Below are 24,790 nucleotides of genomic sequence, written 5' to 3'. Positions count from 1 at the left end.
TAAATAAATCAGAAGTAATGACACTAAATGTTGATGGAATTGTGGATAAATATGTCTACTCATTCATTGACTTGCAAACATGAAAAATGGTAATTTGCCAATAAATACTCCAAATTATAAAAATGATTATCTCATGGGGGAATATATATATATTATATGTATATTATATATATATATATATGTAGCTATATTTACACACAAAACACAAAAAAGAGAGATTACTTTAAAGATTTTCCTCGAGGCATTATTTATGACAATGCAATACCAAAAAAATAACCCAGATGTCTAACAAGAATTGGTGTCACATGAATAAAGTGGACAAATATGATAGTATGAGGAATACATGAAATAATAAGGAAAGAAACACACACACACACACACACACACACACACACACACACACACACACACACCCTTTGGAAAAAATAGGCTGCCCACCAACTGTAACTGTGAGGAAAAGGAAATAAGAATGAATAATGAAATCAGCTGGTGACTTAAAGGAGTGGTCTCCAAGTCAGACAGAAATGGTGGTCACTGATCTAATATAGAAGGATCCCTAAATTAACTTGCTAAGTTAACTAAAAATGTTATGTTATCTAGGTTTCATTCAATTTATTTTGTTTAACATGTCCCAATGACATTTTAATCTGGTTTACAGAAGGGTGACAGGTTTCTATAATGGGGTTGACACCCTTGACTTAGGGTTCCTGAAGAAATGGAGGTAAGAACTAAATTTGTGATTTCATTGATATGAAAAAGTGTTAGATGAGAAAAACGCTGTTACCAATTTGGGTTGACACCTTCCCAATAAACTGTAGTCTTGGAGAGGTGTTTGGGTCATAAAGAAACTGAATGACTGGTCAGGGTCATACAGAATATGTGAGGAAGATAGAATTTGAACCCAGGTCTATCAGGTTCTAAATGCCAACTTTTCTCTCTGTGGCCATAATGCCTCTCTTATGCTGAAAATAATTAATTTATAATATAGATAAGTACAAAGCAAACTGAGTCTGCTGATGTTCATTATTATTTATAATAAATCATCATTCCACCCCATCCCAATGTCCTCATCCATTAGGAGGCAATAAGCCATTGACTTTGAGCTCTTTGTTGTTCTGTCCTGTAACAGTGACTGGACACATTGAGTTATTACCACTTCCCTGCATAATCCCCTTGGGCAATGTTCTGTGAGCTGGCCCACTGTCTGTGTCTGTGACTATAAGGCTGCTCTGAGCTAGTGGGTTCCTGAGGGATAGACTTTGAACTTGGCCCTCTGTATCCCTTTTCAAGCACCTGCAGCTCTTTGTGTAGAGTGATTTAGGAAGGGGGATCACAATGTCAGCTCATGACCCTAGGGTCAGCACAAGAATGAGAGGCCTGTCTGGGAAACTGATCAGCTTTCTGGTTTCCCCCCTCACAGACATCAGCTAGCTTCCTAAAGCTGTCACTGTAACTCATCCACCAAGAGAATGCTTAGCACGGGCTTCTCCAGCAGAGAGACACTGAAAAATGGTCCCCAAAGGCCATGGCAGATTTATCATCCAATGAGCTAATATAGAATGTGACAATTCTTTGAGGGGCTTCGAGTCTCCCCACCATCCCTCAGCACACTGTGAAGAGATGTAGCTAGGTGCAGGTATGCCAAGGAGGTCCTAGAGAAGAGGACTACTTTGAACCAGTAGCTATTGTGATCATACAGGACTCAAAGGGCAGAGGGGAGCTCCTCCTCATCCACATCATGGTCTGCCATTCTATATTTGGCTATAAATGGGCTATATATATTATATATATACACAAAATATTTTATTTATTTATTTTTCTGACTACTTGCAAAGATAGTTTTTGACAATCTTTTTTTTGTAAAGTTTTGAGTTTCACATTTTCCATTCTCCCTCCCTGTGACAGAAAGCCATCTAATAAAGATTATATATTATATATATATATATATAACTATGTTAAATATATATCCATATTAATCATGTTGTGAAAGAAGAATTAAATCAAAATGGAAAAAACCTCAACAAATAGGAGATATTTTTAGCCCAAGATGCCTTTTGTGATTGATACAGTATTATAGGTGAGTAGAATGAGGGCAAATGAACCTATGGGGTCCTCTCAGGGAGGATGCATTCAGAACTTCCCTAGAAATGTCTAGGAAGCTCAAGGCACAGTGGCTCAGTGCCCAAGTTTTGGGAAATGTTAAACAAAATGACTGCATTTGAGCACGTGTAAAGAGGGTGTGGGGTGTGTTCAAGGAAGACTAGTACCTTGGTGTGAGGGCTGCTGAGCCCTCGTCAAGGCTGCTTTCCATATTTGATGTCCACCTGAGTCACCTAACTCTCACCTGTGGTTCCAAGAAACTGGAGCATGCACAGAACTCACACCCCAGTAAACCATTTTGTAGACTAAACCAGGTTGAAGGTAACTGAGGGAGTCTCAAACTCTTCGGTGAATAGTGTGTGTGAAGGGGTGTCTACTCCAAGTAAATGAAGTCTTTCACTAGTGGAATGGGCAGAGGAGAACACTTCATTCCAAAAGCCATGAAGCCAATTGAAGCAGGTGCTGTGGGGCAATTAGAGCTTGGTTAGACATCCAAGGACACCAAGGTCATCCACTGCATCTAGAACCATCCCTGTTGTCTTGACTCTGTCTTGCCATGCTGGATCTTGATGACTTTGGAAGAGAGAGGGAGGCCAATGACTTCATGCAGCTCTACCTCACTGAAAATCACTTTATGCATTCAACAAAAAGGTATCACTCATAACCATTCCTCAAAGTTCTATGGCTAGTGATACCCTGGATTGAGATCTACAAGGAAGGGTATTAAACTGACTACAGACTGAAGAACCACAGAGCCATTGTGCTGGCTTCATTGCTATTTGCCTTTGAAACCTGGACAGTCTACCAGCACCATGTCAGGAAACAATCACTTCCATTTAAATTGTCTTAGGAAGATTCTGGAGATCACCTGGTAGGAGGAGATACCAGAGTCTGGGGTCCTTTCTCAAGCTAAGCTGCCAAGCTTTCCAACATTATTACAGAGAATGCAACTATGATGGGCAGGACATGATGTTAGAATGCCAGACAAAGGCTTGCCAAAAAAATATTTTAGGGAGGACTCCTACAGGGCAAGTGCTCACAAGGGGGTCAGAAGAAGCGATACTGAGGCATCTTGAAGGTCTCATTGAAAAACTTTAGAATTAATTGTAAAGCATGGGAGACACTGGCTTAGGACCACCCAGCATGGTGTACCCTCATCAGTAAGGGTACTGCACTCTAGGAGGAAGGCAGAATTGAAGCAGCTCAAAGGAAATGAAACATCCTAGACATTTCCAGGGAAGTTCTGAATGCACACTCCCTGAGAAGACCCCATAGGTTCATTTGCCCTCATTCTAGTCACTTATAATTCTATATCAATCACAAAAGGCATCTTGGGTTAAAAATATCTCCTATTTGTTGCATTTTTTTCCATTTTGATTTAATTCTTCTTTCACAACATGATTAAGGTGGATATATGTTTAACACAGTTATATATACCCACTCCATATGTTCACATGGACCTTTTGTGGCCATCTTGTGATAGAACATCCCGAGCTAGTATTTGTCTGATCAGCCGCAGTTGGACATGTTGTAATTTGTCTTAAATATAATGATGTCATTTTGGTCTTCTTCGATAAGGAAGGTCAAGAACCAGAACCAATCATATGAGGTAATCACTTAGGACAAAATTATCTCAAATGATAAAACTAAGGTTCAGAGAATCAAAAAATTACAGAGTTTGCAAGGTGAAAGAGCCAAGTGGTGAATTGCATGACCCCAACAAGAGATCTTCCAGCTCCTACTTGAAAAGCTTCAGAAAGAATGTGCCCACCAATGGGGAGCCAATTCCCCTTTGGGAGAGCTTTCATTGTGGAGAACTTTGTCTTGCCATCAATCCTCATGCTTCCTCTTTTACCAACAGTTACATCTTCTGGGTTTAAGCAGAACAAGTTGAACTGTTCTTCTACCTGATAGCCCTTCAAAAACATCATCACAACACATCAACACAAATTTATATAGGTTGTAAGGACTGAAGGTACTTTGTAAATAGTATTTTGTTTTATCCTCACAACAACCCTGGGAGAAAGGTGCTATTTTATCCCCATTTTTAGATGAGGAAATTGAGGCAGATAGACTATCATAGGGTTTGTATTTGAGGACAGTTTGGAACTTCATGTCCACTGTAGAACCCAGTTTCTATAGAGATAGCTATCATGTCTCCCTTAAATCTTCTGCTGCAGATAGAGTTTCAGTCACGTGTGATATGGCAGAAGTGATCTGTGGGAAGCTAAAATGACCGACATGATTGGAGTGCTTCCTTCACAGCCATTACATGATGTAGTTAATGTTGCCATCCCCAGGGTGCTATGAACAACCTACCCAAGGCCCTTGGTGTGTGTGTGGGGGGGGAACAGAGCAGGGAGGATGTTCATGATCCTTATTAACTCTGCAGCTCTCACATAGGCTCCCCTCCTCTCTCTCTTCTAGATTCTGTATTTAAAAGATTGCATTCTTGCTATTTCTCCCCACACATTGTTGGCTGCTTGAGGAGAAAGGAGCCTTTATGTAGGGGTTAGCAAATCCAGCACCAAGGACAGCGAGTGATACTAAATGGTAATGTATATGCTTGCTGAATTAATAACTAAATGGATAAATCAACAATTATTTCCTGGTAAGTCTTCAGCATGTCTGGACACTGTGAATGACACATAGGGTAATATTACCTAGAGAAATCTCTATCCTGAAGAGTTTTAATGTCGTCAAGCTGAAAAAGCAAGGACAGAGAGAATATATGGGATCTCTTCACCCAGTGAATGGAATTACAGAATTGCTACCCATCTCCAGTAATTCAATCAAAAGTGTAAAATAAGAATGAAAAAGTCATGATTTCAAGAAGAAAACCTTTCATCACTGGATGAAACTGGATGATATGACATGAGAATTGGTTGGTGTTGGTTGAGAAAACACGAACCATCTCTGAGCCCGCATGCAACATAATAAGCCAGTTTGAGGTCAAACATTTCACCAGGAGGACTCCAGAAACCTAGGAGTACCCATTCAAGGGACCTGTCTTATGGGGATGGGTATATTGAATCCTCTCTCTCCCTTGTCCCATAACCAGATGATCATGACCTTATAAACTTTCCAATTCTATCACAAGGGACAGGATAGGGAAAAATGCCTTATAAGGTTTGATAGTTGGGACCAAGATATGTGGGACTCAACAATCTCAACAAAGGAGTTGCTATTCAGAGTGATAGGATCTGATCTTTATTTTTTAAATCATCTTCACAGTGGAAGGTGGAATGGATGGGGATGGTGAATGACTTGAGGCAGGGGCACCTTTTAGGGGAACCAATCTGGGTGAGAGGTAATGATCTAAATAGCTGCGACAGTGGGGAGTTGAAGTAAAGTTAGAAAGATGTCATAATGTTAGAAATGACATTTGGCAAATTATCACATATACAAAATGTTTCAAAAGCCTTCATGCTCTGCACATTTTCAAAAGGATTGTAGCTTAAATTTGAACTAAGACTTTTGAGACACTTCCTTGGAAGTGAAATAGAATGAGATATCCAAAGGATGGGAAGTATGCTGGTACCTTTGGCAGAAGTCAAGACAGTTTTGAAAGAAGGAAACATAGGAGGAAAGGGATGATACAATGTTTTATAATAAGCTGAGTTTAGATGTCTCTGGGGCACCCAGTTTGCACTATTCAAAAGCCAGTTTGGCACAGAACTAAAGGCTGGGAGAAGAGGCTGGCAGTGGATGCATGTATCTGTGAGTCATCTGCATAGAGATGATAACCAAATGTAGAGGGGGAAGAAAAGAGGACATAACACAGAACAATGGAGAACATTCAGTGATGGAGCCACATGTGAATGATGAGTCAGTAAAGGAGCCAGAAAAGTTGGAGTCAGCTAGGTAGAGGAAGAACAGGGAAAAGCAGTGTCATGAAGACCCAGAAAAGAGAGAAATGTGTTCCAAAATTCTTAGTGCAACTTTAATCACTTTGAAAATGGGCAGAAGTTGCACAGTCATCAGAAGATGTAGTGAAGCAGTCACAAAGAGGTCTGGCTTTTAAACTTGCTTGAATTCATTTGTGTAATAAGCAAAATTGTGTTTCTTAAAATTTCCTTGAGTCCCATGGGATGCTCCAAGAAGTCAGACACTCCATAGATCATCATTGAGGTTTCTGTGTCAGCAGTTCCCTGAATGAACAAAAAGGAACCTCATAGACTTTTAAATCCTGTATTCAAGAAGGACCTCTAATGGAGATCTGGGTTTCAGTGAGCACTCTACATGGGAAAAAAAGTCAGGAAGGACTTTTCCCTACAATAGCTCTCCTCCTTCCCAAATATCCCATTCCCAGTGCTATGACTGAGGAACAATGAAGTTTTTGCTCTTTTAAAGAGTTGTAATAGAGAAAACAGAGGGGCTTCAAATCAATAGAGGCTTGCAGAGCCCACCCCTGTGAGGAAGACCCAGCTCTTCAGGTAAGGTGGAACCTAGGAGCTGCCAACAGGGTAAAACCATGCCCAATAGCTATCATCTCATGCATAGAGCACATTGTCCAAAAGTCAGGAGGATCAGACCCAGAAGAAGCAGCCTGAGGTTACCAAAACCTATCAGTAGTCCCGAAGTGACGGAATGAGTCACTTTCCTTGCAAACGCCTAGAATACATTGTTCATAAATATCCCCTAGTTGTCGTTCATTATGTGACTTCCTTCAATGAGTGTGCAGCTCTGGGAGAGTGTTCTTTAGGTTTTTAAGAAGAAATTCTTATTACTATTTGCCTTATGTATTTTTGAACTCCTTTGGTCCTCTGGTCCACTAGAACTGGGAGCCACATGGTGGGCAATTGTGGGCTTTGGTTCTTGGACACAATGCCATGGAATGCAATGCATTCTGCATAGCTTCATCAGGCCTGCCATATGAGTGAGAGTGGGGTGACCTCAACAATAGCACGGACAGTTTCTTCTACTGTTCTCTCTGTGAGACATCTAGGCCCACCATCCAGTTCTAGCAGGAGAACTTTCAAGGAGAACCAAACCATGCTGTTAGGCCTCCTGAGGATGACTGGACATCGGTCTTAATAATCAGCAAACCCAGATCTGCCTAATATCAACAAGGTGGTAAAAGGCCACCTTTATCATCCTGTAAAACTCAGTTATAGGTGATCCATATCTGGACTGAAATTATTCCAACTTCCATGTGACACCAGAATGAAAATGCATTTGCCTACAATATATGTTAAATGGTCCAAGTATTTCCCTTTAAAATTATGGTATCACAGGAGGGATGGGAATTCAGGGAACCTGGAAGTATTTGCATGAACTGATGCTGAGCGAGATGAGCAGAACCAGAAAGACACTGTCCACCCTAACGACAACATGTGGGTGATGATCAACCTTGATGGACTTGCTCATTCCATCAGTGCAACAATCAGGGACAATTTGGGGCTATCTGTGATGGAGAATACCATCTGTATCCAAAGAAAGAACCGTGGAGTTTGAACAAAGACCAAAGACTATTATCTTTAACTTAGCAAAAAACTGTTATCTTTTTATAATTTTGCTATCTCTTATACTTTATTTTTCTTCCTTGAGGATATGATTTCTCTCTCATCACATTCAGTTGAGATCAATGTAGACCATGGACACAATGTAAAGACTAACAGAATGCCTTCTGTTGGGGTGGGGGGAGGGAAGCAAGATTGAGGGAAAACTGCAAAACTAAAAATAAATAAAATCTTTCTTGAATGACAAAAAGAAGTTTCTCATACTCAGTAGTTTCTCATACTCCTTTCAAAGAATACTCCTTTCCTTTGTCCTACTACCCAAACCCCAAGCAAAGAATGTGCATTAGCCTCTTTAAAAGTTCCTAGACAAGTGCATTAAATTATATCAGAGAGAGCATGGGTACCCTTTCTCTCTAAATTTGTGGGCAGTGAGGTGACCAACCCATTTTCTGGCATCTGTTGTTGCTGGCCAACTACTTTACCCTTATTAGCTGTTCTGTGGGACTAAAAAGCCTGAACCACATTTCTTCGAGCTCCCATGTCATCGTCTACTCTTATAAATTTCCTTTCCTATCCTTCTCTGGAAAGTATTAGTCAGAGCCACTTCCATCACAGGGAACATATTAAGACCAAGTCATGATTGACTAGTTTCCCTTCTGCCACAATTTCTCCACAAAGCCTCACTACTGATTTATTAGAATTATATGAATATGTTCTAAAGTCTTCCCTGTACCTTCATCTCAACCAAACTTTATTCTTTCTATTGAAAGCACAACCTTTGCCCAGCTTCTAACCTCCTTATCTTTAGTTTTTTGATCTCCCTCATCCCACGTTTTCAGTCACTTACTAGATCTTGTCCTTTCTACATATTCAGGATTGCATTTGACCAATTCTCTGTACTCGCATAGGTATCACCTTAATTCAGGAACTCCTCATCTCTTCTCTGTATTATTGTAACAATCTCTTGAATGGATCCTCTGACTCCTGCCCATCCTACAATTGGCTGCCAAAATGATTTTCCATAAATGACGAGCTAATCATGTAACTCCCATCCTCAACAAACTCCAATGATTCCCTGTTGCCTCTGGATAACACAGAAATTATTGTGTTCATCTTTTGAAGCACTTTATGACCCAAGTTCAATCTTTCTTTCCAATCCCACTGGACATTTCTAACCATCTTGTCTTTCTATGATCCTTACCAGCTCATTTCTCTGATCCTGTAACATGAATAACATCTATCATTTCTGTGTTTTTGCCTTGCTGTTCTCTAGGCCTGGACTCCACTTCCTCCTTGCTTCTACCATTGGATGCTTCATTCATCTCTCTCTCTCTCTCTTCCTTTGAGATGCAGCTCAGATACCACCTTCAGAAAGCCTTCCCTAACCCCCCCATTGCTAGTTTCCTCCTTCCTTAACCATCTGTTAACAGCTTTATAATTATTTTCTATTTATGTATCACATGTATATAAAGTCTGTCTCACACACTTGCCTTTGTCTATTCTTTCTAACTTCCCCATTAAGCTAAAAGCTCATTTAAGGAAGGATTCCATTTTCTATTGTTTGACTCATAGCAGACATTTAATGATGCTCATTGATAAATTGATTAATATTAGGCTCCATTTAAAATAAATTAAGGTCTTAGAATAAGGAGTACCTGGGTTCAAATCCAGTCTCAGACACTTAATAATTACCTAGCTGTGTGGCCTTGGGCAAGCCACTTAACCCCATTTGCCTTGCAAAAACCTAAAAAATAAATAAAAAATAAAATAAAATAAAATAAAATAAAATAAAATAAGGTAAAAAGACCAGGGAGAAGATATCACATCTCAAGAAGGATAGAAGTTGAGGGTTGCCCAGAAGAGGGCAATCTCAGGAGTGAGAGATCTTGAGGTCATGCTATTTGGTGTAGCATGGAAGGAACTAAACATGCCTTCTCTGGAGAAGAGAGAAAGGAGAGGGCACAAATCCTATCTCCAAGTAACTGAAGGATTCTCATGTGAAAGAAAGCTAAATTATCTGGTACCAGTTGTTGGAAGATGAAGAGAGGGAAACTTAAGGCCTGTGGAAAGAAAACTTCCTCAGAATTAGAATCATCCTAAAGTGGAATGAGCTTCTCAGGAGGGAAGTAGTAAGTTTCCTGTCACTGAGAGTTATTAAGCAAAAACTGGATGATTATTATTGGGGTCAGAGTAGGAGAGAAGGTAGTGGGTGGATGTTCCCAAATACTCCTTCAAACACTGAGATAGGTAATGCTAAGGACCTCATCTGCTGAAATTTCTTTGTAGAGATTATGCTTTAGGTACTATGGAGCTATCCTCTATAGCTAGAATTATTAGGTTTCATTTGCCTTGGGGAACACAGAGATCCAAGGAATCTTGTCTTAAATTGCTCAGAATTTTCCTTCTTACACTTCTCAGCAAAAGTGCTATCTAGTTCAAAGCAGCCCTGTCTACAGTCCATATCACAAAATCATGAAAGACTGGGTAAGAAGATAGTCATTGGAGACTTCAGAAGTCATAGTACAGCTACACTAGGTTCTATAGGACATGGCCTTCCATTTACTTCCATTTACAGCCACTAGACTCAATGGCATTATCAATGCAGCTTGGGATAGGGTGATGTCCTGCATCAGAAGATTTTTTTAAAAATCACTGGAGATATGAAATATAAGGTCATGGATTGAGAGTGGCAGTGTACTCAAAGGACACCAGTGCAATTGTTTCACTTTACAGTTGAGGAAACTGAAGCCCAGAGAACTTAGTGATATCCCCATGTCTAACTCCAAATTTGGTGGGGTTTCCACTGTCCTATGCTGCCCCCCTCCTTTTTATTGAATTGAAACTGAATGGAGTCAATGGCTCATTGGATATGGTGATTTTTCTATTGCTACCATCAAGGATAGACTGGAGATAATAAGAGGTGAAATGTCTCTTCACAGCTGCCTTTTCGCTTTATCATGTTTCTGTGTTCACTTCTATTGTGTCTCTTCCTATAGTAGTTGCATGCCAAGCTCTGCTGTGAGCTTCCAAAGAATCATAAGAGAAAAAAATAGAAAGGTTGAGTGTGCTGAATCTTTACCAGAAAGGTCAGGAACCCGTGTGTCTTTGGCAATGTCTCCAAAGAATTTCCTCATTCTCCCAAGAGACTGACTAGAACAAAGGTCATGTCTCAGTATCCTGTCAGCCAGGGCTTACAGAACCTTGGTACATTGTGCCTAAAATGCTCTTCTTTCATATTTTGAATTCTTCCCCCACTTTGCCCCAGCTCAGACTCTGTCTCTACATTCCCAATATATCCTTCCCTGCTCTCTCAGCTAACCAATAATGATCTTATCCCTCTGAATTCACTCAGCATCTATGAGACTCTGACTAATCATGTCTTTCTTTGGAGTTTCAATTTTGAAAAAAAAATATGTAGGCATCAGCATGATAAAATGGATTCAGAGCTGGCCTTGAAACAATGATGACTGGGAACAAGTCCCACCTCTGACTATGTGACTTGGGTCAAGTCATTAATTGTGGCATCTCTTTAATACTGTGTTGATCTGCATTGGGAGAAGGAGTTTCTTCCTCTGGGAGTTCCCTGAATCAATGAAATCAGGTCCTTCCCTAATCCCTATCCCACATCAAATACTCCAGATAACACAAAACATTGAAGTGTTAAAATATATTATGTTTACCTCCAAGATTGTGACTTTCATCAAAACTATCATAATGATAATATATTGGAAAGTTATGTAAATTAGTATAACAACTATTATTAATGTCATAGTTTGTAGAATAAACAAGTTTTGCAAAATATTCTACATGAATTATTTCACTGGACTCTCACAACATGCCCATGTCCTGGAGAAGAGAGATCAGTCCTTATTTAGATGTTGGGAAATGACAGGAGTACAAAGAGGCCTTTAATAAGTGTTAGTTTAATTGTTAGTGAGCTTTTTTGTGCCTCTGTTAACACTATTCCTTTCCTTTGAAATATCCCCCCTTTCTAGTTCCTCTCTTTTACTTCAAGACTTAAATCAAAACTTTTGTCATTTTTTAGAAACTTCTCATAAATGACCCAATCTAATTCTGTTTACACCACAGACCTTAATCTCCTAAATGTGTAGCTTTCCAGGAGTAGAATTTAAGTGACAAAAGAGATATTAAATAACTTTGCAAATTGTCCAGTACCTCATGACACCTATTCTATTATTATTTATATCATAATCTCCATTAATATGTTGCATCTTTTGGTATCCTGTGTATTTGTGACTCTGCTCTCAAGATAAGTGCTAGTCACTAAGATTACATAGCTGTCTGGAATCAGCACCATGGCCAGCAAGCATTCCAATTCTTTCCATATTTTCAGGGCATATATCAGTTTTTGAAGACTACAAAAGAACCTTATTCCCAACCCTTATTACCTGTTGCCTTCTAACACTACTGCCATTCACTCTCTTGTCCAAATGGACTCATTGGAAATGCAGTGTTACTTATTGGCAGATCCTTGTACTATTTAAATTTCAATATTTAGTGATAAACTAATAGTTTCTAAATGACATTGAAGAATGGATAGAGAAGATTTGGGACTACTTAGGAGTGGAAGAAATCAGCTCTTGGGGATTTCAGCGGTTCATAACTTAATCTATGCCTTTAGTTAGGATTTAGAGTTTCAATTTCTACATGCATAATTCAAGCAAGGACTTTGCTTAATTGTACAAGAGAAGGAAAGATTACTGGAAGCAGAAATAAAGTCATTTTAGGAGACCAGTACTTATCCTTTTAATCCATTGGCTCACTGGTTCCCTTGTACTGTTTTTGACATGACCCAAGACCAGTTTGGCTGCAATCCATACTCTCCATTTATTCTATTCAGGATCCTCCATCATGCACACCCATTCAAGTATACCTCATTTGTTTTGTGGAATGCCTATTTTTAGTGATCTTGGTTTTCTGACGCTCTCGATAAAACAGTGCCTCTGCAGGAGTTCCTCTAAGACATCTATTCTACAATTCTTATCCACCCATGATTTTCTTGTTGAAAACTGGTACATTTCTTACAAAATAATATTTATCCCTAGCATTCAGGCATTTCAGAAAAGGAGAGATTTAAATCTATAGCAGATTCAAAAATGTTCCCCTCATTCCAAAAGCTCAATTTCAAAATTCTTCCATGGCTACTCTCTGCCTTACAATGTTCAGAGTGAAATGTACCAGTTAAATAGCAATAAGGAAATGAAAATGATGTCTTGCCCTTTATCCAGTGCCTATTCCCAAGACAGTCAGAATGTTCTATGTCTCATTAATCTCATTACATCTCTGAGGAATAGAGGGGGAAAGTAATAAATATGTATATAATATGTTTATATGATATATAATAAATATATACATAAATATGAAGAACAGTTTTAAGAACTATCACCATTTGTCCTGAGGATAGGAAAACTGGGCCAGAGAATTGGGAAGGACCTTCAAGGCCCACCTAAAGATTAGGAAACTGAGGCCCAGGTAGTTTAAAGGACTTGTCCAAGGTCACAATGGTACTATCACAGAGGGTCTTAGACCCTTGGGCCTCTGATGGCAAGATCATGGTTCCTTCCAATGGAACTATGATGCCTTCTCAACTTCTCTTTGAGTATCTTTAGAGATGTTACATGGGAAATTATACTGATTCTACCTTACCCAAGAAAAGACCAAGAAGAGCTAGTTACAAGTGATAGCCACAAAGAGAAAAATTTAGTTTGATGGTGGAAAAAAAATAATAAAAAAAGCTTCATGATCCTTAGACTTTTGAAGAGGAGGACGTCCCCAAGCAGATCAGGTATCTTCCCTCCCTGGAGACCTTCAAGCATGATCTAGCTGACTATTTGTCAAATATATTGCTTTTGGGATTGTGTTAGGCTGGATGGCTGCTGAGGCCTCTTCCAACTCTAAAATTCTGTGAAATAAGAACTATTTCATGACCCACATTTTCCAAAGATGGTGTTTGAAACATGAAAGGAAAAAGAATGTTCTAATAATTTAAAGTAGACTTAAAACTTCCCCCCTTGGTCATAACCCTAGGACTTAGCACTTCCCAAAAGAAGGCCAGTCAGTCACCAGGGGATCACTTTTCAGATCTGCTCACCCTAGGCAATTTCTATTCTCCAGATTTAACTCACTTTCCATCATTCATTAAAATTTCTTTACCTGTTCCCTGAAGGTAGTTCAGGGGGAAAATACTAAAGCAGGCAGGCCTGAGGAAAAGACAGCAAAACTACCATAATCTGAATATTTAGGAAAATTAATATTCTCTAGGGTACTTGGAATACCCAGGAAAAATTCCCCCCATTATTCTTTATGCCAGACTGATAAATTAATTCATGAATAATATAATGTCAACTAAGGTGTTAATGAATGACGTCATCCGCACAATTTAGGAGTTTTCATTCAGCCGAAGATTACCTGGATTTTTCTCGGCTGCCATTTTACATTGAATTAAGCATGTAATTCACAAAAACCCCAAGATCTTTTAAATATATTACAAAGTTAGATTGAAATTTTTGAGAAACTAGCTATCTTTTCATTCTTGTTACTGAAAATTAGTTCTGAATGACAGTAAACAACCTAGGGAACTGATGGGGGGAGAAAGGAGAAGAAATTGTCAATTAAGGGAATTCTCAAAAGGTTCTACATAAACCAGAAATTATATAATTGAAACATTCTTAAAATGCTTATAATAATGAAGCTAATAGATAAAAGAGAATATAAATTCCCCAAACAAATTATTTTTAGTAAATTCCATATTTGGATAATATGTATATGCATAATGCCCTTCTAGAAAGATGTTGATTAGCATAAAATCAACACCACAGTGTACAACCAAATTCTGATCTGAAATAGAAATATATGAACACTTATCTTCAAAACTCCTCTCTGAAACATTCATTCCTCAGTGACACCCTGCTGTTCTTACTTCTCTGCCTAGTAGAACACTAAATATGTATTTTCTCAGTTTATTTTTGTTCGTACATTGCTAATTACCATATAGGGAAGTCACTAAGACTTTCTAGGTTCTAGTTACTTCATATATGAAATAAAAAGATGGGACTGGAAGATATATAAAGTTTATTCCAGTGGTAGCATCCATTATGATTCTTTTATCTTTTTTTGTGATATTCCCTTGGAAATTACTTTTCCATTCCTACTGGAATTGATGCGCCACATTCCCAGTGGGCTACCATTTCCATCCTGATGGTAGAGGTGACCTCTAAAGTGCTGAAGATTCTAGTACTATCACTTATAAACCCCCAGAGATGTCCTCTGGACTAATGATTAGTCTTACATAATTTACTTTTAGAAAGGGCATTTATCAAGCAAGTATAGAAAAGACAGATGTTAGAGAAATACCTCCCTATATCCTTCTCCTCCCTCCCCCCCAAAAAACCTGCTACATTCTCATCTTTCACACACAAGATTCCAGACAAATTGGTTTATATTTAGAGAGTATTCAAAGATTAATCACTCTTCTTCATTATTCGAAATTCTCTTCTCCAATTTTGGAGTCTTTTAACTTTCAGTTTCCCTTAGGTGTAATCCTGATTCAAGATCCTTGTAGAATTTAGAAGATGCTTAGAGTATCTAGTTTGTTCTGGTTTCATCTCTCAGTTTCCAGTGGAGAGCCACCATCAGCCATAGATGCTCCAAGGACACTACTATTGTCCCCAAGGAGAATTCCAATTCTTTTCACCTTTCAGAAATCATAATATTGTCATCTGGTCATTAGGGGAAAGGAAGAAGAGAGACTCAATCCCCAACTCCACCCACCACCACTACCACCACAGCAAATCTTTCTCAAAAGTCCTTCACTGCTAAAACTGATGATTGCTCCATTGGCCTGTGTCTGAAATCTGTGATTCAGAATTAATTTTCTCTATTAGGCAAAGTCCCAGAAGTCTGTTTGATTCTCTGAACCAGTCACAAGATATTTCCTGTGTGGCAACAACCACTTTCATCTAGTGACCAAAGAAAGCACTTTATTCCTCTCAGATGGATTAGGGGCTTGTTTTGGATTGACTGACTGATTCCATGGAGCTAAGATTATATTAATAACCTTCATCCCCATGCTTTCAATTTTCTCCTGCTCTTTTCAGCATAAAATCTGTAGCTAAATGTGGAAATAGAAATCCATCAAAATTACTTGTAAATGATGACAATAAAGTCATTTCCAAAAATCTTAAAAATACAACACATTATTGTTTCTGTAAGAAAAATGGTTGTAACTTATGTTTTCTGGACCATTTCAGTCTATTTTGAGAAGTCCATCTGGATGAGAGAGAGAGAGAGAGAGAGAGAGAGAGAGAAGAAGAAGAAGAAGAAGAAGAAGAAGAAGAAGAAGAAGAAGAAGATAGAGGAGGAGGAGGAGGAGGAGGAGGAGGAGGAGGAGGAGGAGGAGGAGGAGGGAGGAGAATATCATGATGCTGTTCACCGTTTTGTACAGATAATTAGCTAGGTAGCAGAGTGGATAGAGTTTTAGGGGCTGAAGTCAGGAAGACCTGAATTCAAATTTGACCTCAGACATATAGTAGCTGTGAGACCCTGGACTAGTCATTTAGCTTCTGTCTATCTCTAGGAAAATACAGATTAAAAATAATATCTATATCTCAGGTCAACGTGGAGATCAATGGACCTAATATTTCTAAAGTTCTTAGCACAGTAGGTACTAAATAAAAGCTTGCTTCCTTTCTTCTCCAGAAAAAAATAGGAGACCCAAGATGAGTGCCAGAAAGGCTGGCTGCAAATGCCTCAGGGTTGAGGCAGGCAAAGATGAGAGGACAACTCCCCCCGACCTTCTGTCCGTAAGCTCTGCAAGCTACTTTTGTTCCCCAGTCCAGACTGCCCAAGTTCCAAAGACCAAAAATATCAAATAACGTATAAATCGGTGGAGCACTCCCAAGCTAATAAGTCCCAAGCTGCCTGCTTTATCCAGGCAATCTGGCTTGTTGGAGTTCGTTATTCTTCTGGTAGCAGCCAAAGGACTGAAAGATGAGTTGGGCACACAGGCCCCCTAAGTGCTGGTGATCCCCTATCCACCCCACAATATGGCTCTTTGTTTGGTTATTCCATTGCATTGAGGAAGACAAGGCATGAGTCCTTGACCTCATCTCCCTCTCCTTCCCATGATGATGTCCAAGATGATCTAAAGAATTTTGTGTCTAGAGATCCATGACTGCTGGGACAATACAGGGCTGGCAAATAATCCACTGCCACCTTCTGGTGACATGATGCAGAAATGCCCTTTTATCCATGCCAAACAAGACATAAGGGAATTGCAACATTTCATGCCCCCAGACTCTGAAGAACAGCTCCCTTCTCTTTGACCCATTGAACAATGGCAGCAGTAGACATGCACATTCCTGCTGTTTCCTCATCTAAAAATAAAAGAGCAACAGCTAACTAGCTAACCCATAAAACAGCGCTTACTGATCCTGAAGGTAACTTCTCTGTTATCTGGTGCTATTCTTCTCCCTATTGTAGGGAGGAGGATACTGAGGCAGACAGAAGTTGTAAGATTTAATAGCTTTCATAATAATCCTAATTATAATAATAGGCAACATTTATAAAGCTCTAAGAAATCACTTTATAAATCTTATTTCATTTTCTTTTCACCACATGCTTTCATTCTTTTGTTCCTCACAACCACCCTGGGAGGTAGGTTCCCTAATTTCTCTCATTTTATAGTTGAGGAAACAGAGGCACAGAGAATTTAAGTGACTTGCCCAGGTATATTTGAGCAGGATTTGAATATGACCCTTCCTGTCTCCACTTCTTGCACTGTACCAGCTAGCTCTCTCTAAGTATATACTTCTTTTGGTTTTTTTTTTTTGTTTTTTGTTGTTAGGTTTTTGCAAGGCAAATGCGGTTAAGTGGCTTGCCCAAGGCCACACAGCTAGGTCATTATTAAGTGTCTGAGTTCGGATTTGAACCCAAGTACTCCTGACTCCAAGGCCGATGCTTTATCATCTGTGCCACCTGGCGGCTCCTAAGTATACACTTCTGAATATAATACTATGCATCCACCTGATCAGTAAATCAATAAACCTTGTCATTAAATGGATAGCGATGAGTAGATGGCCTCATGGCACCATCTTGCACAGAGTGCCAGAGCTAGAGTCAGGAAGACTCATCTCCCTGAGTTCATATCCAGTCTCAGACTCTTCTAGCCATGTGACCACGGGGCAAATCACTTAACTTTGTTTGCTCCAGTTTTTTCACTTGTAAAATGACCTGGAGAAGGAAATGAAAAACCACTCCAGGCAGGATCTGCCAAGACCCCAAATGGGGTCACAGAGAGTTAGACATGATTCAATAGCAACAACAAAAGAGTAGGGTCGTGAAGTCCTAGAATCATAGACAGAGCTGGAAGAAAACAAAAAGATTATTTATCTAGTCTAATCTCCTTTTCTACAGAGGAGAAACTGAGGCCTGAGAAATCAAAAAACTCACTTTTCATGTCCTAATAAAAACTTTTCAACTCATTATTAAGCAATATACTTTGTCTAATGTTTCAGTTGGTCAGTGAGCATTTATTTATAAAGCACCTACTCTATGCCAGACACTTGCCAGAAGATAGGCTCTGCTCTCAGAAAGCAACATCCAATGGGAGAGACAACATGCATATGACTGTGTACAGTCGAGACAGACAAAATCATTGGAAATAATCAACAGCGTTAATTGTGAAATCTCACTTTACAGGCAGCATGAGCTACTTGCTTGACATGAATTAGTCAATCCATTTCTCTCCATTCTGATTTGCAGAATTCAATGTGGAAAACTTCCTTCTGCTTCTTTTGGTATCTGGGAAGAACCAGGGTAGGCTTCATTCTGTGAACTTCCTGAAACCTGGCTGTTGGCAAGCCAATGGACCAGGCTTTCATTCCTTAAGAAAGGGGAAAGGCATCCTTTATTGGAGTAAATCCCCTATGTCAGCAGGGAATAGTTACAAGTTATGTGTCTTGAGACGTCAATATTTCTGGTCTGCTAGCACATTTACTGACAAAGACTCCTGTGGAACAGATCTGTTATATGGCTTCCATTTGAAATACAAATATTGATCTCACCATGGACCCTCCCATCCTTTGGCTTGAATCCTATTGGTTTCTGGTTAATATCAATGGAAATATTCATCAAGTTTTTTGTTTAATCTAGCTATCTTGGGCTCAGAATGAGAATCAGTCAATTGACAAGCATTTATAAAGCACCTACTGTGTGCTGAACATCACATTAGGCACTAGGAGATGTGACAAGCAAGGTAAATACAATAGAAGTACAGTTCAACCTTCTCATCTTACAGAGAAGGCTCTGGAGGTGGAGAGATGTTAAACTACTTGCCCAGTGTTCCACAGGTGGTCAGGGGCAGAGCTGAGATAGAAACCCATTCTGTCTGACTCCAAATCTAATATTTGTTCTGCTCTTTCACAATGGGCTGAGACTACTATTGTGTGACTTGCAGACTGAGGGATCTCCACTGGACTTTTGCTGCCTGCTGTAAGCTAAAGGGGACATGAGCCCTTCAGCTCTATAGCAATGACCCAATTTCAGTGCTTCTGCTATATCACTTCCACAGAACCAAAGAATTCAGGATATGTAAAGGACCTTAGATAGAGGCAGGATATAACTAACTTTTATGAGACCATTTTTTTTTTTGCAAGGCAAATGGGGTTAAGTGGCTTGCCCAAGGCCACACAGCTAGGTCATTATTAAGTGTCTGAGGCTGGATTTGAACCCAGGTACTCCTGACTCCAGGGCCGGTGCTTTATCCACTGCACCACCTAGCTGCCCCATGAGACCATTTTTAAGGGGAAATGATACACAGTACTTCTGCACTTGTAGATCTTTTGTAGAAAGAAATGACAGAGCTTAGCACCTAGATAGCAAGGTTAATTCATCAAAGCAGAGTCCGTACATCTTCCTTTGGCTGAGAAACCTGAGGGAGTTGCTTCCCAGCTGAGCCCTTGAAGTGTCCTTTTCAACGAGGCATCTTGGTTTCTTGGCATTTCCACCTCTAGGCCCCTGTGACCAATGTCCATTGTTCTCCAGGATGTCTCTTTCTGCTCCAGTTAAACCGTGACATACATTTTATCTTTACCTGATAGGTTTTTGTGACACTTATCTGGCCATCCATGAATGCTTAGCTATTCTTGTTTCAAAATCTTTGGACCCAGGCAAGAACCCTCCTCTAATATCCCTGGCTGAGTCATCTGACCTCTGTTTCTACTCATTCAGGAATCTAAGGTAACCCCAAATGACACCATCACTCCCAAAGACTTGTGCACAATTAATAATGCCAAATCACCCAGACACTGAAACTTGGAATGAGCCGGAGGGGGATAATACTCTACTGAATGCATGAGGACTATAATCTGGGATGAGACATCATTACAAATGGGATTACAAGAAAATCCACCCTTTCCTTATCTGGACAGCACACACAGCCAAAGAAAACCAGCTTCTTCTACTTCTGTCAATTCATTCTTCTGGAAAACGTTCCTGATGTTCTCTGCCATCACACATGGCATGCCAAGTAGATATGTTTGTATACATTCATTAGCTGAGGGGGTAATCAAGAAAGTCAGAGAGCCAATGGAGCCCATGCCATTCAGCCTTGGAGACCAGCCTCCATGTGAGATTCCCCAGCAGAGGGCCTTCAGCATTAGTGACAGGGAAGGGTGTGGGGTGGGACAAGAGGAGGGTTGGGGTCAAGCCCTATTTGTTCACTCTCACCTTGGACAAATCCCTTTATTTTTTTTGAACTATTTCATGAATAAAACAGGGATAATAATGTCTGTCTTACCCATCTTATATGGGTATAGGTTTGATTGTGAAGTCATCTCATTTGAGGCTCTGTTTTCTCTTTTCCAGGTGCAAAAATAAAATTAAAGTTAAAAGGAAAATCATATGTATCTTTTTAAATTGTCTGTGAGGCCAATAGTCAAAACCAATCAACCAGTAAGCATTTATTAAGTGGTCCCTGTATACCTGGTTTCTCTGCCTTTGAAGGACTAACATGGATCCAATTAATCTTCTCATATTGAAGGAAGCAAGGGGATGGGGAGAGGAGTGACAAAGAAGTAGATTTAGGTCAGATATGGAACAGGGCTTTCCATCACTTAGAGCTGTCCAAAGGTGGTCTTCATACAAATGCTGAAGGCCAGTTATCAGGGATGTTGTTCGTGTAGGTTTTCAATTGGATGCCTCTGAGTTCCCTTCCTGAGTCTGTGCTCCTGGGCAATGTCAGTAAATTATTTCTTCTTTGTCTAAAAGGTGTCCTCTTTGGGGATAAAATAGAGAAGCCCCCAAAGCAAGGCAGATGGTATGGGATTACTGTAGTGCAAATATCCAGGTATGAAGGGAGCAGCAAGGAGGGATGATGATGTGATGGGTTGGGAGGAAGGGGAAGTGCTATACAAGCACAGAGGAGGTCAATGGATTTCTGACCCCAGTGGTTCCAGGATCCCAGAGACTGGTGCCAGTTGAAGGTACTTAAGTGGAAGAGGCAATTTGACCTTGTAGGGCATTGTCTCAGACTCCAAGGATTTCAGACTCTCTGTCAGAAGGCACTTCTTATCTAAAGTTCAGCTGCTATTAGAACAAGAATCTATCTCATCTCCCCCCAATAGTCATCCAGCCTTTGCTTGAATGCTTCTCATTTGTGGGGACTCACAACCTTTTGAACTGATCCAGTCTCTTTTGAGACAACCCTAACTGCCAGATACAGTTTCCTTACATTACAAAGAATCTGGCCAGTCTGAATTTACTTCAGATTGAACAAATGGAAAGAAAAGAGCCCTGTTGAAGTGTGAAAGTGAAATTCTGAGGTGTGCAGGATACATACCTCCAAAGGGGGCTGGGGGCTGATCTACAAAGGGAGGATCAGCATCAGTTTGGATCCCAAGTAGTGAAGGATCTGGAAGGATGACTGTAAAGGAGCATTCACCCTCATCCATCAATCCCTCACCTCCATCACTAAGGGTCAAGGAAACATACTCCACAATTGAAGCCAGTGTCTTTGGCAGTCAAATCTACAACAAAGTTTGAATTGAACTCACACCAAAGCTAAGCCCTGACAGATGAAGAGGTAGATGAGACAGGGGAGGGTTTGTTCCCTGTGGTTGAATCACAGGACCAAGATGCATTCATAAGAACTTTTCAATTGGAATGTGTGTGTGTGTGTGTGTGTGTGTGTGTGTGTGTGTGTCTGTTTATGTCCATGAGAATATCTTCTCTGAGTTTCAGTTTCTACTAGAATGCTTCATAATAAATTCCTTTTTCAACCAGTAAGACCATGGTACTCTCAGGGAGAAGGATATGAAGGGAGAGGAAGGACCCAGAATGTTCACAACCCTTCAGAACAAGAGATTAAGAAATATGCTGAGAAGCAACCTTTCCACTCTGCCCCCAAATGCTCTGGAGCCAAAGCATCAGAGAGGGCAACTTTGGAAGCAGCTGGCAGAAATGTCTGGGAGGAGGCTGATAGCACATCGATGCTTCTCTAGCAAGAGGACTATGACAGAAATGATGACTGGCACTATGATGCTTCCCTTACAGCTGTATTTCTGAGATAAGACTTTTCTAGGCAGGCCATGCACCCATTGGCCAAAAGCCAGGCCCTGTGGGTGAGCAGTGAAAGGAGTCTGAGAGTGAGTGAGAAAGGGATGGAGCCCAGATCACAGTAGCTGCCAGTTGTGGCAATGGGCAGAGAGGAAAGGGGGCACCAAAGCCTGGGGAAGAGTAGCCAGAAACTCCAGGACCTAATTTAGCTGGGGGAGGGGGGAGGTAGGAGGGGATGTGACAATAAATAGGTCATTCATACATCTGTCTCCTCTACAGCAGGAGGGGGAAATTTTCACCTGAGCTCCAGAGTTGTGTTTCCTTGAGGGCTAATAGTCTGGCTTCCCTTTAGATAAAAAGAGGCTTTTGATTGCTGAGTCTGGAAAGGATTTACAGGCTCCCTCCCATCCAGCTCTGATTGGTTTAATCTATTTGGTTTTATTCCTTTTCTTCTGTTCTGACTAAAAAACTATCCACAGTTGTCTGTGTGTAAGAAATAAGTTTACTGGGATGTAGCAGGATTGGAAAGGGGAAGCGGGTTTCCAGATGGGGGGGGGGGGTTCATTGGATAAATTCACACTGAACCTTAATAGGACAACTATTGTGCCCCTCCCCAGAGGGGCTGCAGTGAGAGGGGAGAGATAGATTGTTCTCTAAGAGGCAGAGATAGGTATATCTGCAGAGAGCCCTCTGGGGTCACTAGGCAGTGCAGGTGCACCAGGCTCAAGACTTGGCACCAGGACAGGCTCTCCAGCTCATCCAAAGTGGTACCCAAGTGTGAGGGCCAGAGCAGGATGCCTTCCTGACATGGCTTCTGCATCCTTAGCATCGGACCCAGTGGGAACTGTGGGATCTGGGGGCACAAAAGGCTACAGCTTCACAGGTTACCAGGAGCTTGGTTCGCAATAACTGTACACACACACACACACACACACACACACACACACAGCACCTGTTCCTTATTTTAGTTTGAGAAAACTAAAGTATAAAGATTTTACCCAACCTGAGATGACTAGGAAGTCTTTTTTACCCAAGATTTAAATATGAGTCTTTTTATTCCAGGAACAATGTTCTTTCTTTTTTTCCAGGTTAAAAAAAAAGTTAATAGATGAATTATGTTTGTATGTGCTTTTTAATTGCCTATGGAAAATAGTAATAGACACACCAATAAATATTTCTGTGGTTGAATATCCTTATTTGTTGATATGCTTGAGGAGTAGGCATCATAGTAAGTTGGGGAAATATCGTGAAAAAACTCGTAGAAGGAATAATCTTTGATTATTTCTTTCCTTTCCTTTTCTTTTACCCTCCCTCCCTCCTTCCTTCCTTCCTTCCTTCCCCCTCCTTCCCTTCCTTCCTTCCTCTTTCTTATTTCTTTGTTTCTCTTTCTTTCTTTTTCTTTCTTTCTTTCTTTCTTTCTTTCTTTCTTTCTTCCTTCCTTCCTTCCTTCCTTTTTTCTTTCTTTCTTTCTTTCTTTCTTTCTTTCTTTCTTTCTTTCTTTCTTTCTTTCTTTCTTCCTTTCTTTCTTTCTTTCTTTCTTTCTTTCTTTCTTTCTTTCTTTCTTTCTTTCTTTCTTTCTTTCTTTCTTTCTTTCTTTCTCTTTTTCATCCTTCTGTCTTTCTCTCTCTCATTTCTCCATTTCACCCAGGCTGCAAGTGCAGTGGGTCCTCACATGTCTAATTCCTCTATTGATCAGAACCCAAATGTTGACCTTATCTCTTTCGAGTTTGCTCCAACCTCTGAGGCTCACCAGACTGACGGTGAGCTCAAAGGCCATGCTCCAATCAGCCTTAGATCTTGTGCATGCACAACTCTGAGCTGAAAGCAGTTTACCGACATTAACCTCCCAAATAGCAGAGATTGCAAGGATTTGCCCCAAGTCCGCTTTCATGAGTACTTTATATTCCAAAGTCTGGTTATGTCTTCTTTGGCATAGTGTCTCTTCTAATAGCAATAATTGCCTAGATTGTCCCATTTCCATTCTGAACCTTTTGGCAATGCAGTGCCATCCAGCACTGTGATCTTAGATGAAAAAAACTCAACAACTTAGTTGACTTAAGTTTTCTGATTGATTTTCTCCATTTGTTATTATACTTTCCCAGACTCCTCCACCTCTCTCAAGATTGTGTTTATGTTTTAATCTTAAGAATAGTGTTCTTGGAAAGAGCACCGGACCTGGAGTCAGGAGTACCTGGGTTCAAATGCAGCCTCAGACACTTAATAATTGCCTAGCTGTGTGACCTTGGGCAAGTCACTTAACCCCATTGCCTTGCAATAAACAAACAAACAAATAAATAAGAATAGTGTTCTTCTTGAAGTTGTGAGTTATTTCTCATTTTCTCATCAATTCATTCACCTAGATTGGGTGAGATGCTGCCATGTGAATCACCAGTGTGTCTACAGTCTGTGCCATTCACTGTGTGGTAAATGTAAAACTTGCTCTTGATTCTTGTGTGATGGCATTTCCAGAATTGTTCCAGACTACCATGCTACCTCTCAGGACACACACACATACACACACACACACACACACACACACACACACACATGAATGCTTCATAGATGAATGAGTCCATGAATAACTATTTGACCTTGACCCACCCCACCAATTAGACTTCTCTTTAATTTCCCCCTGTTCCTTCAACGATTTAACT

Source organism: Macrotis lagotis, chromosome 6 (genome assembly GCF_037893015.1).
Source record: "Macrotis lagotis isolate mMagLag1 chromosome 6, bilby.v1.9.chrom.fasta, whole genome shotgun sequence".
Classification (NCBI taxonomy): domain Eukaryota; kingdom Metazoa; phylum Chordata; class Mammalia; order Peramelemorphia; family Peramelidae; genus Macrotis; species Macrotis lagotis.
Note: the sequence above shows the minus strand (reverse complement) of the source record.